The sequence below is a fragment of the Stenella coeruleoalba genome, assembly GCF_951394435.1.
Source record: "Stenella coeruleoalba genome assembly, chromosome: 13".
Classification (NCBI taxonomy): domain Eukaryota; kingdom Metazoa; phylum Chordata; class Mammalia; order Artiodactyla; family Delphinidae; genus Stenella; species Stenella coeruleoalba.
The window spans coordinates 5397758-5409814 of NC_137159.1; the positions used below are offsets into that span (position 1 = coordinate 5397758).

Genomic DNA, 12057 nt, shown 5'->3' on the forward strand with positions numbered 1-12057 from the left:
CTCTTAAGAGCCCAGGTAGATCATCTACATCTCAAAGGCACAGGAAGGGTAAAAACAACTTCTCCCAGAAAGGCCCTTCTCTAAGGATCAGAATTTAAAGAGATATTTTTCCAAGCTAGATTTTTCTAATTGCATATATAAGGAAAGGAATCTGTTTTGGAGTTTCAAAAGAGTTTCATCTTGGGTTTCCCTGGTGACGCAGTGGTTGAGAGTCCGCCTGCTGATGCAGGGGACATGGGTTCGTGCCCTGGTCTGGGAAGATCCCACATGCCGCGGAGCGGCTGGGCCCGTGAGCCATGGCTGCTTAGCCTGTGTGTCCGGAGCCTGTGCTCTGCAACGGGAGAGGCCACAGCAGTGAGAGGCCCGCGTACCGCAAAAAAAAAAAAAAAAAAAAGAGTTTCATGTTAACCAGTTTTTCTCTAGAGTCTAAAGAGTATTGTGGCCACACAATGTTACAATAAAATACCATCTTTCTCTTAGTCATCGTTTCATAACAAAAATCTTTCCCATTTCAAAAGACAAAAGATAGACACGAAACACAAATTCACAAACCAGACTGGTCACAAACCCAAATCCTCCTCAAGCCCGTGGAGAGACCAATTTGGAATCTCACCTTTTTTGCTTCCTTAAAGAATTGACACTCTAGGGCAGGGAAGACTGACACTCATCAAGGTCAAAGGGCAGCGAGCTGCCACAGAACAGGTAAGAGAGATTGGCTGGTGCTAGCTCCAGCAGATTTACCCAGATCTAGAGCCCATCAGCTCTTAAAGTTGCAAGTTTCATTTCTATCAACCGGAAGTAAAAAGGCAGCTGGTGTCAGGCAGGAAAGAGACCAGGAGAGTCTAAAAAATTGGCTTAGTCAGCGGCCGAGACCTCCCCAGAAATTTCCCCACGAAGGCCAGCTAGCCACAAGCAGCTGACTCATCACTACTGTCCTGGTGCATGGCTGTGGCTGGTGGCCTTACTCCAGGAAGCCCAGAGGACCCAAATATCATGAGAGTTCAGCTCCACATTGGGTGCCAAAACATCTGTTACCGAATCAGATCCAGCTGCTCGCCACTCGAAAATCAATACACGAGAGAGAGATGTTGGTAGAAAGGAAAGCTGCTTTTCATCAGAATGCCAGCTATCTGGGTAGATGGTGGACTCAGTGTCCCCCAAAACCCACCTCCAAAGATTCTGCTTGACCATGAAAGTTTTTAAAGGGTAAAAGGGTGTAATCTCAGTTAATCACTGAGATAGGGGATCAGAATGGTCACCATGCCCCTCTGTATGCAGGCTCTTCTGCAGGCTTATAGACTTCTTGTGATTTTTCTTTAGATGCTATCTTGTTCACGCAGCTTTTTCACAAGATTACTGAAGGGAAAGCCAGGGAAGAGATTTCATCATCTGTTAATTACTTATTCTTCATTTCTACTTCTTTGCTCTATGGAAAGAGCTAACAGATTAGGAAGGTATTATGTGATCCAAAGATTTGAAAGGTGTGCTAGGGCTGGAGATGCGTAGAATCTGGAGGTGCTTTGTTTAAGGTTAGGGACAGGACAAGAGGTGTCTCCTGCAGAGAGCTCTTTCCTGCCTAAAGCTGCTTACGGTATGCCTGGGTCTTGGACAGACTGAAAGCTGAACATGAGCATGTTATCACCATTGACATCTCCCTGTGGGAATTCGAGAACAGCAAGTACTATGTGACCATCATTGATGCCCCAGGACACAGAGACTTTGTCAAAAACATGATTCCAGGCACATCCCAGGCCGACTGCGCTGTCCTGATTGTTGCTGAAGCAGGTATCTCCAAGAATATGCCCTTCTGGCTAACACTCTGGGCATGAAAGAACTAATTGCCGGAGTTAACAAAATGGATTCCACTGGTCACCTTACAGCCAGAAGAGATACAAGAAAATTATTAAGGAATTTAGCACCTACATTAAGAAAATTGGCTACAACTGTGACACAGTAGAATTTGTGCCAATTTCTGGCTGGAATGGTGGAACCATGCTGGAGCCAAGTGCTAGCGTGCCCATGGTTCAAGGGATGGAAAATCATCTGTAAAGTTGTCAATACCAGTGGAACCACACTGCTTGAAGCTCTGGATTGCATCTTGCCACCAACTTGTCCAACTGACAAGTCCTTGCATCTGCCCCTCCAGGATGTCTACAAAATTGGTGTTACTGGTACTGTCCCTTTGGGTCGAGTGGAGACTTGCGTTCTCAAACCTGGCATGGTGGTCACCTTTGCTCCAGTCATTGTTAGAACTGAAGTAAAGTCTGTTGAAATGCACCATTAAGTTTTGAGTAAAGCCCTTCCGGGGGACAATGTGGGCTTCAATGTCAAGAGCATGTCTGTCAACTATGTTTGTCATGGCAATGTGGCTTGTGACAGCAAAAATGACCCACCGGTGGAAACATCTGGCTTCACAGCTCAAGCGATTATCTTGAACCATCCAGGACAAATCAGCATTGGATATTCACCTGTGCTGGACTGTCACACAGCTCACATTGCTTACAGGTTTGCTGAGCTGAAAGAGAAGATTGATCATCAGTCTGGAAAAACAAGCTGGAAGATGTCCCCAAATTCTTGAAATCTGGTGATGTTGCCATTGTTGATATGCTTCTTGGCAAGCCCATGTGTGTTGTGAACCTCTATGACTATCCTTCTTGTTTGTTTTGCTGTTCATGACATGAGATAGACAGTAACTGTGGATGTCATCAAAGCAGCAGACGAGAAGGCAGCTGGAGTTGACAAGGCACCAGGTCTGCCCAGAAAGTTCAGAAAGCTAAATGAATATTATCCCCAATACCCTCTTTTTTTAAATTAAAATATAGTTGAACTACAACTTTGCATTAGTTTCAGGTATACAGTCAGTTGATTCAGATAAATATATATGCCATACAGTAGTCCTTGTTGGTTATCTACTTTATATATAGTGCTGTGTATATCTTAATCCCCCAATCGTAATTTATACCTGTCCCCCCACATCCCCTTTAGTAACCCTAAATTTTTCTGTGTCTGTGGGTCTATTTTTGTTTTGTATCTTTTTTTTAAAGATTTTTAAAATATAAGTGATATTATATGATATTTGTCTCTGTCTGGCTTACTTCACTTAGTATGATAAGCACTAGATCCATCCGTGTTGCTGAAAATGGCATTATTTCATTCTTTTTTTTTGACCAAGTAATATTTCATTGTATGTATATACACCACATCTTCTTTGTTCATTTATCTATTGATGGACATTTAGGTTGATTCCATGTCTTGGCTATTGTAAATAGTGCTGCTATGAACATTGGGGTGCATGTATCTTTTTCAATTATGGTTTTCTCCAAATAGATGACCAGGACTGCAGGATCACGTAGTAGTTCTATTTATAGTTTTAAAGAATCTCCATATTGTTCTCCATAGTGGCTGCACCAATTTACACACCCACCAACAGTGTAGGAGGGTTCCTTTCTCTCCACCCCCTCTCTAGCATTTGTTATTTGCAGACATTTTAATAATGGAAATTCTGACTGGTGTGAGGTGATACCTCATTGTAGTTTTGATTTGCATTTCTCTAATAATCAGCCATGCTAAGAATCTTTTCATGTGCCTTTTGGAATCTGTATGTTTTCTTTGGAGAGATACCTTCATAGATCTTTTGCCCATTTTTGATGAGGCTGTTTGCCTTTTGATACTGAGTTGTATGAGCTGTTTGTATATTTTGGAGATGAATCCCTTGTCAGTCACATCAACTGTAAATATTTTCTGCATTCTGTATGTTGTCTTTTCATTTGTTTACAGTTTCTGTTGCTGTGTAAAAGCTTTTAAGTTTAATTAGTCCCCATTTCTTTATTTTTGTTTTCTTTCATTACTCTAGGAGAAAGATCCAAGAAGATACTCCAGCAATTTTTGTCAAAGGGTGTTCTGCCTTTGTTTTCCTCTAGGAGTTTTACAGTAACTGGTTAACTGGTTTTATATTTAGGTCTTTAATCCATTTTGAGTCTATTTTTATATATGGTGTTAGAGGATGTTCTAATTTCATTCTTTTACATCTAGCAGTTCTGTTTTCCTAGTACCACTTATTGAAGAGAATATCTTTTCTCCATTGTATATGCTTCCCTTTTTTGTTGTATATTAATTGACCATAGGTGCATGGGTTTATTTCTGGGCCTTCCTCTTCCATTGATCTATATGTCTGTTTTTGTGCCAGTACCATACTGTTTTGATTACTGTAGCTTTGTAGTATAGTCTGAAATCAGGGCACCTGATTCCTCCAGCTCGGTTTTTCTTTCTCAAGATTGCTTTGGCTATTTGGAGTCTTTTGTGTCTCCATACAAATTTTTTCTTCTAGTTCTGTGTAAAATGCCATTGGTAGTTTGATAGGGATTGCAATGAATATGTAGATTGCTTTGGGTAGTATAGTCATTTTGACAATATTGATTCCTCCAGTTCAATAGCATGCTATATTTCCATCTGTTTGTGTTGTATTCAATTTTTTATCAGCATCTTACAGTTTTTGGAGTACAGGTCTTTTGCCTCCTTAGGTGTGATTATTCCTAGGTATTTTATTGGTTTTGATGAGACGGTAAATGGGATCGTTTCCTTAATTTCTCTTTCTGATCTTTCATTGTTACTGTATAGAAATGCAACAGATTTCTGTGTATTAATTTTTCTATCCTGAAACTTTACCAAATTCATTGATGAGCTTTGGTAGTTTTCTGGTAGCATCTTTAGGATTTTTTATGTATAGTATCATGTCATCTGCAAACAGTGACAGTTTTACTTCTTCCTTTCCAATTTGGGTTCCTTTTATTTTTCTTCTCTGATTGCTGTGGCTAGACCTTACAAAACTGTTGAATAAAGGTGGCAACAGCTGGCATCCTTGTCTTGTTACTGATCTTAGACGAAATGCTTTCAGCTTTTCACCACTGAGTATGATGTTAATTGTGGGTTTGTCATATATGGCCTTTATTATGTTAAGGAAGCTTCCCTCTATGCCCACTTTCTGGAGAGTTTTTATCATAAATATGTGTTAACTTTTGTCAAAAGCTTTTTCTGCATCTACTGAGATGATTAAATGGTTTTTATTATTCAATTTGTTAATGTGGTATATTACACTGATTGATTTGCAGATACTGAAAAATCCTTGCATCACTGGGATAAATCCCTCTCAATCATGGTGTATGATTCTTTTAATGTATTGCTGGATTTGTTTTGCTAGTATTGTTTGAGGATGTTTGCATTTATATTCATCAGGGATATTGGCCTGTAGTTTTCTTTTTTTGTAGTATCTTTGTCCGGTTTTAGTATCAGGGTGATGGTGGCCTCGTAGAATGAGTTTGGAAGTGTTCCTTCCTCTGCAATTCTTTGGAATAGTTTCAGAAGGATAGGCATAACCTTTTCTCTAAATATTTGGTAGAATTTGCCTGTGAAGCCATCTGGTCCTGAACTTTTGTTTGTTGGGACTTTTAAAACCACAGATTCAATTTCAGTACTTGTAATTGGTCTGTTCATATTATCTATTTCATCCTGTTTCAGTCTTGGGAGACTGTACCTTTCTAAAAATGTATCCATTTCTTCTAGGTTGTCCATTTTATTGGCATATAGTTAGTTGTTGTAGTCTCTTATGATCCTTTGTATTTCTGTGTTGTCAGTTGTAATTCCTCCTTTTTCATTTCTAATTTTATTCATTTGAATCCTCTCCCTTTTCTTGTTGATGAGTCTGGCTAAAGATTAATCCATTTTGTTTCTCTTTTCAAAGAACCAGCTTTTCGTTTCATTGATTTTTGCTTTTCTTTTTGTTTCTATTTCATTTATTTCTGCTTGATCTTTATGATTTCCTCCTACTAACTTTGGGTTTTGTTTGTTCCTCTTCGTTTTATTTATTTATTTACATCTTTATTGGAGTATAATTGCTTTACAATGGTGTGTTAGTTTCTGCTTTATAACAAAGTGAATCAGTTATACATATGTTCCCATATCTCTTCCCTCTTGCGTCTCCCTCCCTCCCACCCTCCCTATCCCACCCTCCAGGCAGTCACAAAGCACCAAGCTGATCTCCCTGTGCTATGCGGCTGCTTCCCACTAGCTATCTACCTTACGTTTGGTAGTGTATATATGTCCATGACTCTCTCTCACTTTGTCACAGCTTACCTTTCCCCCTCCCCATATCCTCAAGTCCATTCTCTAGTAGGTCTGTGTCTTTATTCCTGTCTTACCCCTAGGTGCTTCATGACATTTTTTTCCTTAAATTCCATATATATGTGTTAGGATACAGTATTTGTCTTTCTCTTTCTGACCTACTTCACTCTGTATGACAGACTCTAGGTCTATCCACCTCATTACAAATAGCTCAATGTCGTTTCTTTTTATGGCTGAGTAATATTCCATTGTATATATGTGCCACATCTTCTTTATCCATTCATCCAATGATGGACACTTAGGTTGTTTCCATCTCTGGGCTATTGTAAATAGAGCTGCAGTGAACATTGTGGTACATGACTATTTTTGAATTATGGTTTTCTCAGGGTATATGCCCAGTAGTGGGATTGCTGGGTCATATGGTAGTTCTATTTATAGTTTTTTAAGGAACCTCCATACTGTTCTCCACAGTGGCTGTATCAATTTACATTCCCACCTACAGTGCAAGAGGGTTCCCTTTTCTCCACACCCTCTCTAGCATTTATTGTTTCTAGATTTTTTGATGATGGCCATTCTGACTAGTGAGAGATGATATCTCATCGTAGTTTTTATATGGATTTCTCTAATGATTAATGATGTTGAGCATCCTTTCATGTATTTGTTGGCAGTCTGTATATCTTCTTTGGAGAAATGTCTGTTTAGGTCTTCTGCCCATTTTTGGATTGGGTTGTTTGTTTTTTTGTTATTGAACTGCATGAGCTGCTTATAAATTTTGGAGATTAATCCTTTGTCAGTTGCTTCATTTGCAAATATTTTCTCCCATTCTGAGGGTTGTCTTTTGGTCTTGTTTATGGTTTCCTTTGCTGTGCAAAAGCTTTGAAATTTCATTAGGTCCCATTTGTTTATTTTTGGTTTTATTTCCATTTCTCTAGGAGGTGGGTCAAAAAGGATCTTGCTGTGATTTATGTCATAGAGTGTTCTGCCTATGTTTTCCTCTAAGAGTTTGATAGTTTCTGGCCTTACGTTTAGGTCTTTAATCCATTTTGAGCTTATTTTTGTGTATGGTGTTAAGGAGTGATCTAATCTCATACTTTTACATGTACCTGTCCAGTTTTCCCAGCACCACTTATTGAAGAGGCTGTCCTTTCTCCCCTGTACATTCCTGCCTCCTTTATCAAAGATAAGGTGACCATATGTGTGTGGGTTTATCTCTGGGCTTTCTGTCCTGTTCCATTGATCTATATTTCTGTTTTTGTGCCAGTACCATACTGTCTTGATTACTGTAGTTTTGTAGTATAGTCTGAAGTCAGTGAGCCTGATTCCTCCAGCTCCGTTTTTCTTTCTCAAGATTGCTTTGGCTATTCTGGGTCTTTTGTGTTTCCATACAAATTGTGAAATTTTTTGTTCTAGTTCTGTGAAAAATGCCAGTGGTAGTTTGATAGGGATTGCATTGAATCTGTAGATTGCTTTGGGTAGTAGAGTCGTTTTCACAGTGTTGATGCTTCCAATCCAAGAACATGGTATATCTCTCCATCTAGTTGTATCATCTTTAATTTCTTTCATCAGTGTCTTATAATTTTCTGCATACAGGTCTTTTGTCTTCTCAGGTAGGTTTATTCCTAGGTGTTTTATTCTTTTTGTTTCAATGGTAAATAGGAGTGTTTTCTTGATTTCACTTTCAGATTCTTCATCATTAGTGCATAGGAATGCCAGAGATTTCTGTGCATTAATTTTGTATCCTGCTACTTTACCAAATTCGTTGATTAGCTCTAGTAGTTTTCTGGTAGCATCTTTAGGATTCTCTATGTATAGTATCATGTCATCTGCAAACAGTGACAGCTTTACTTCTTCTTTTCTGATTTGGATTCCTTTTATTTCCTTTTCTTCTCTGATTGCTGTGGCTAAAACTTCCAAAACTATGTTGAATAAGAGTGGTGAGAGTGGGCAACCTTGTCTTGTTCCTGATCTTAGTGGAAATGCTTTCAGTTTTTCACCATTGAGGACGATGTTGGCTGTGGGTTTGTCATATATGGCCTTTATTATGTTAAGGAAAGTTCCCTCTATGCCTACTTTCTGCAGGGTTTTTAATCATAAGTGGGCATTGAATTTTGTGAAAAGCTTTCTCTGCATCTATTGAGACGATCATACGGTTTTTCTCCTTCACTTTGTTAATGTGTATCACGTTGATTGATTTGTGTATATTGAAGAATCCTTGCATTCCTGGAATAAACCCTACTTGATCATGGTGTATGATCCTTTTAATGTGCTGTTGGATTCTGTTTGCTAGTATTTTGTTGAGGATTTTTGCATCTATGTTCATCAGTGATATTGACCTGTAGTTTTCTTTCTTTGTGACATCCTTGTCTGGTTTTGGTATCAGGGTGATGGTGGCCTCATAGAATGAACTTGGGAGTGTTCCTCCATCTGCTATATTTTGGAAGAGTTTGTGAAGGATAGGTGTTAGCTCTTCTCTGAATGTTTGATAGAATCCACCTGTGAAGCCGTCTGGCCCTGGGCTTTTGTTTGTTGGAAGATTTTTAATCACAGTTTCAATTTCAGTGCTTGTGATTGGTCTGTTCATATATTCTATTTCTTCCTGATTCAGTCTTGCCAGGTTGTGCCTTTCTAAGAATTTGTCCATTTCTTCCAGGTTGTCCATTTTATTGGCATAGAGTTGCTTGTAGTAATCTGTCATGATCTTTTGTATTTCTGCATTGTCAGTTGTTACTTCTCCTTTTTCATTTCTAATTCTATTGATTTGAGTCTTCTCCCTTTTTTTCTTGATGAGTCTGGCTAATGGTTTATCAATTTTGTTTATTTTCTCAAAGAACCAGCTTTTAGTTTTATTGATCTTTGCTATCATTATTTCATTTCTTTTTCATTTATTTCTGATCTGGTTTTTATGATTTCTTTCCTTCTGCTAACTTTGGCGTTTTTTTGTTCTTTCTCTAATTGCTCCAGGTGCAAGGTTAGGTTGTTTATTCGAGATGTTTCCTGTTTCTTAAGATAGGATTGTATTGCTATAAACTTCCCTCTTAGAACTGCTTTTGCTGCATCCCATAGATTTTGGGTCGTCGTGTCTCCATTGTCATTTGTTTCTAGACAGTTTTTAATTTTGTCTTTGATTTCTTCAGTGATCACTTCGTTATTAAGTAGTGTATTGTTTAGCCTCCATGTGTTTGTATTTTTTATGGATCTTTTCCTGTAATTGATATCTAGTCTCACAGTGTTGTTGTCGGAAAAGATACTTGATACAATTTCAATTTTCTTAAATTTACCAAGGCTTGATTTCTGACCCAAGATATGATCTATCCTGGAGAATGTTCCATGAGCACTTGAGAAAAATGTGTATTCTGTTGTTTTTGGATGGAAGGTCCTATAAATATCAATTAAGTCTGTCTTGTTTAATGTTTCATTAAAAGCTTGTGTTTCCTTATTTTCATTTTGGGTGATCTGTCCATTGGTGAAAGTGGGGTGTTAAAGTCCCCTACTATGAATATGTTACTGTCGATTTCCCCTTTTATGGCTGTTAGCACTTGCCTTATGTATTGAGGTGCTCCTATTTTGGGTGCATAAATATTTACAGTTCTTATATCTTCTTCTTGGATTGATCCCTTCATCATTATGTAGTGTCCTTCTTTGTCTCTTCTGTCTGATATGAGAATTGCTACTCCAGGTTTCTTTTGGTTTCCATTTGCATGAAATATCTTTTTCCATCCCCTCACTTTCAGTCTGTATGTGTCTCTAGGTCTGAAGTGGGTCTCTTTTAGACAGCATATATATGGGTCGTGTTTTTGTATCCATTCAGCCAATCTGTGTCTTTTGGTGGGAGCATTTAGTCCATTTACATTTAAGGTAATTATCGATATGTATGTTCCTGTTCCCATTTTCTTAATTGTTTTGGGTTCGTTATTGTAGGTCTTTTCCTTCTCTTGTGTTTCTTGTCTAAAGAAGTTCCTTTAGCATTTGTTGTAAAGCTGGTTTGGTGGTGCTGAACTCTCTCAGCTTTTGCTTGTCTTAAAGGATTTAATTTCTCCGTCAAATCTAAATGAGATCCTTGCTGGGTAGAGTAATCTTGGTTGCAGGTGTTTCTCCTTCATCACTTTAAATATGTCCTGCCAGTCCCTTCTGGCTTGCAGAGTTTCTGCTGAAAGATCAGCTGTTAACCTTATGGGGATTCCCTTGTGTGTTATTTGTTGTTTTTTCCTTGCTGCTTTTAATATGTTTTCTTTGTATTTAATTTTTGCCAGTTTGATTAATATGTGTCTTGGTGTATTTCTCCTTGGATTTATCCTGTATGGGACTCTCTGTGCTTCCTGGATTTGATTAACTATTTCCTTTCCCGTATTAGTGAAGTCTTCCACTATAATCTCTCCAAATATTTTCTCATTCCCTTTCTTTTTCTCTTCTTCTTCTGTAACCGCTATAATTTGAATGTTAGTGCATTTAATGTTGTCCCAGAGGTCTCTGAGACTGTCCTCAGTTCTTTACATTCTTTTTTCTTTAGTTTGCTCTGCAGTAGTTATTTCCACTATTTTATCTTCCAGGTCACTTATCTGTTCTTCTGCCTCAGTTATTTGCTATTGATCCCATCTAGAGTATTTTTAATTTCATTTACTGTGCTGTTCATCATTGTTTGTTTCATCTTTAGTTCTTGTAGGTCCTTGTTAAATGTTTCTTGCATTTTGTCTATTCTATTTCCAAGATTTTGGATCATCTTTACTATCATTATTCTGAATTTTTTTCAGGTAGACTGCCTATTTCCTCTTCATTTGTTAGGTCTGGTGGGTTTTTATCTTGCTCCTTCATCTGCTGTGTTTTTTTCTGTCTTTTCATTTTGCTTATCTTACTGTGTTTGGGGTCTCCTTTTTGCAGGCTGCAGGTTTGTAGTTCCCATTGTTTTTGGTGTCTGTCCCCAGTGGCTAAGGTTGGTTCAGTGAGTTGTGTAGGCTTCCTGGTGGAGGCGGCTAGTGCCTGTGTTCTGGTGGATGAGGCTGGATCTTCTCTTTCTAGTGGGCAGGTCCATGTCTGGTGGTGTGTTTTGGGGTGTCTGGGGACTTATTATGATTTCAGGCAGCCTCTCTGCTAATGGGTGGGTTTGTGTTCCTGTCTTGCTAGTTGTTTGGCATAGGATGTCCAGCACTGTAGCTTGCTGGTTGTTGAGTGAAGCTGGGTGCTGGTGTTGAGATGGAGATCTCTGGGAGATTTTCGCCATTTGATATGTGGAGCTGGGAGGTCTCTTGTGGACCAGTGTCTTGAAGTTGGCTCTCCCACTTCAGAGGCACAGCACTGACTCCTGGCTGCAGCACCAAGAGCCTTTCATCCACACGGCTCAGAATACAAGGGAGAAAAAGTAGAAAGAAAGAATTAGAAGAAAGAAAGAAAGAAGGGAGAGAGGGAGGGGGAGGGAGGGAAGGAAAAAAGAAAGAAAAAAGATAAAGTAAAATAAAATAAAGTAAGATAAAATATAAGAAAGTTATTAAAATAAAAAACAATTAAGAAAAAATAATTAAAAACCAAAGCAAAACAAAACAAAAATATGGACGGGTAGAACCCTAGGACAAATGGTGGAAGCAAAGCTATACAGACAAAATCTCACACAGAAGCATACACATATGCACTCACAAAAAGAGGAAAAGGGGAAAAAAATCATAAATCTTGCTCTCAAAGTCCACCTCCTTAATTTGGGATGATTCGTTGTCTGTTCATGTATTCCACAGATGCAGGGTACATCAAGTTGATTGTGGAGCTTTAATCTGCTGCTTTTGAGGCTGCTGGGAGTTATTTCCCTTTCTCTTCTTTGTTCTCAAAGCTCCCAGGGGCTCAGCTTTTGATTTGGCCCCGCCTGTGCATGTAGGTTGCCAGAGGGCATCTATTCTTCGTTCAGACAGGATGGGGTTAAAAGAGCCGCTGATTCGGGGGCTCTGGCTCACTCAGGCC

At 38.8% G+C, this 12057-nt stretch overlaps 1 pseudogene across 1 annotated transcript in view; it reads left to right on the forward strand.

Annotated features, from left to right (window-relative positions):
• The window catches only part of LOC307196561 (elongation factor 1-alpha 1-like), a 50690-nt pseudogene extending 46512 nt beyond the window's left edge, over positions 1-4178 (forward strand). The window contains exon 2 of the transcript in view: positions 1583-4178. The product of the transcript in view is annotated as an elongation factor 1-alpha 1-like (transcript). The remainder of the gene's footprint in view (positions 1-1582) is intronic.
• Positions 4179-12057: the final 7879 nt, after the last annotated feature.